Source organism: Pseudomyrmex gracilis, unplaced genomic scaffold (assembly GCF_002006095.1).
Source record: "Pseudomyrmex gracilis isolate BER0280 unplaced genomic scaffold, ASM200609v1 scaffold_520, whole genome shotgun sequence".
NCBI classification, from domain to species: Eukaryota; Metazoa; Arthropoda; class Insecta; order Hymenoptera; family Formicidae; genus Pseudomyrmex; species Pseudomyrmex gracilis.
Window position 1 is genome coordinate 60,331 of NW_018021104.1, and position 3,051 is coordinate 63,381.

Below are 3,051 nucleotides of genomic sequence, written 5' to 3' on the forward strand. Positions count from 1 at the left end.
TTTAATTTTACATAATTGTATGAAATATTAAATTAATTGTTTTATAAATAAGTAATAATTATATATCTAATATATATACCTATAATACTAATAGTAATAATTTATATATCTAATATTGTAGATGTCAAAATATAATAAAAATGGACTTAAAATTAAACATGTCTATTTATTCTGCAATTACTAATTATTAAGAAGTAGAAATGTGTATGGTATTGTGCGAGATATATATAGCTATGTATAGCTATATATATATCCCATTAGTTCGCTATTTCCGACGGTACACGGGTAGGTGGCGCTGAAACTAGTCCCCTCTTTTTAGCAAGAGTAAGTTACGACCCCCTGGATACTGCTTCCGATCCCGAGGTTGACTCGGGATACCATTTCCGGCAATCCGAGGTGTTGACTCGGTCGCCATACCGACCGTTCCCGTCGAGGTGTTGACTCGACTTCCGGCAATCCGAGGTGTTGACTCGGCCGCCATACCAACCGTTCCCGTCGAGGTGTTGAATCGACTTCCGGCAATCCGAGGTGTTGACTCGGCCGCCATACTGACCGTTCCTGTCGAGGTGTTGACTCGACTTCCGGCAATCCGAGGTGTTGACTCGGCCGCTACACTGACCATTCTCATAGAGATACTATCTCGATTTCCGGCGCTCCGGCGCACAATTGGCCGTTGTAACCGCCACATCGGAAACAGTCGTTCTCACGACTTAGCTGTATATATGACCCCTATATATATTCCCTCCTAAATAATTAGAATTAAGTAACTACCGTGCCGCCACCTCAAAATTTACCGACCGCGTCTATTAAATCAGCGCGTAAATTACCGATAAAACCTCCGCCGTAAAGTAGACAACGCTAATCTAGTAGACCAACGCCACGGAATTGAACTTCTTGTAAATATATAATGGAATAAACTACACATACATTACAACATAAAAATCTGATTAAGTGTCGCAATTTATTGCCTTCCCCTTCCCCGAACCTTGGCACTGACCGAGCTGTCCGGCAGGCAGAAGGCCGGGCGAAGCCGAAGAAATCGGCTCCGTTACATATTTAATTATTTATTTGTTTATTTATAAGCTATTGACCCTACCTGAGGAGTAAATTATTTTTAAGTTATTACTCACTTTAATATCCAGCTCATAGTATTGAGACTAACAGCTGTGCGCAACCATAAGTAGTCTTCACTGAAAAAGAATAATAATTATTAGTATATTTCTGAGCTAATACCATCGCACGCACATCCTTATTATTTGTTGCATTTATTTTACGCAATAAATTTAACACTCACCTTAATATAGTCAAACAGACTTGTTGCAGTGACAGTTGTACGCACTCATTGTGGTTTGCTGTACCTGCAACATAAAAATTGTATTTAATATTTTTTTACTACTCTGATTATATTATATTTTATTAAAATTATTTATTTATTACACAATTTTTATATATTTTTTGATCCTTCTACTTTTACATACACAACATCTCTGTACTGTGACAGCTCAAAGTCACTAGCAGTTGACAACTCTTAAAACAGAAAAAGAACAATGAAATTACAATAAACATATTCATTTTTATCTAAATTACTTATTTGTTACTGATTTTACCGGTTAAAGCTATTACTTACCTTACCTTACTTTACTGGTGGTAGACAGAGCACGTTGAACTGACAGCTGCAAAACTCACCACCTCTCTCTCTCTCTGAAAAAAACATAAATATATTAAAATTAATAAACCTTTTTGCATAAACAAGTTTAATTACAATACATACGAGGATCCAAGAAATATAGAAATTATACTTACTTTTTTATTATTTCCGTCTGTCAACACACCACACCTTCACGTGTCACCAGCACATACCCTGCATATACGAGGGGAACATATTTGTTATTTGTCTCTAGTGCATTGACACCGCACATATTAATACAAATCAGGATCGCACGTGTCCCCTGATCCTGATTATACATAATTTATATAATTTTTACAACAATTTACCTGAAATATCTCCAAAAAGATTGGTGCTGGTGACACTTGTGTGCTGACACATTTGGCAGGCACCTCCGAGTTATCGCGATTGCGTTTACCGCTTCTGAGTCGTTCCGTACGCACCTGCAACATAACAAATTATATTATTTTTATCACTTGACAATGTTTTACATTTTTGACAATATTTATAACTTTTTAACAATCTGACCAGCACTTCACCATATACATAACTGCACCCTGCCTATATTAGTGCAACACTTTTCCACGAGTTACTCGCGCACAATTTACCCGTTGCAGGACCCCGAATTATTAAATTAATAAATACATAAAACATCTAGAGGTGCATAAATTATTACCTTCCTGGTATATTTGTCACTAAAAGTTAACAGATGCGTTATCAATAGAGAATTTTGTTTTTATTAAAAAAAAATGCCGTAGGATGAATCCTAGTGGCTTACATCTAGGTGCTTATTGAAAGTATCACAGCGCAGTGGATACAGTCATAAACACAGGAGAAGTATGTAGAGGCAGAGTTGCAAACTCTGACCCGCTAGCACCTTTGACTATATAAACATGGACTGCTAGTCGGGAGATCTGACCGTAGACGACATTGAACAGCGCACTCTGAGTTTGGGCCAATAACTAATAGGTCGTCACGTGGTCCTTGCCAGTGTCATCAGTATTATACAGGGTGTCCCAGAATTGCCGTACAATCTCTCGTAGGCAGGTAGAAGGAGTAACACTGAGTCGAAAAGTCCTGAACCATTTTTTTCTATTATTTATAATAAAGGAGTAATTATTGAGTAAATCAGGCCAATCAGCGCAGATCTTTAGCCAGACGCACGTCAGTGAGCCGCGCGCCTCGTGTGTGTGAGCGCTCACTGACGTGCGTATGGCTAAAGGTTTGCGCTGATTGGCCTGATTTACTCAATAATTACTCCTTTATTATAAATAATAGAAAAAAATGGTTCAGGACTTTTCGACTCATTTTTACTCCTTCTACCTGCCTACGAGAGATTGTACGGCAATTCTGGGACACCCTGTATATATATATATATATATATA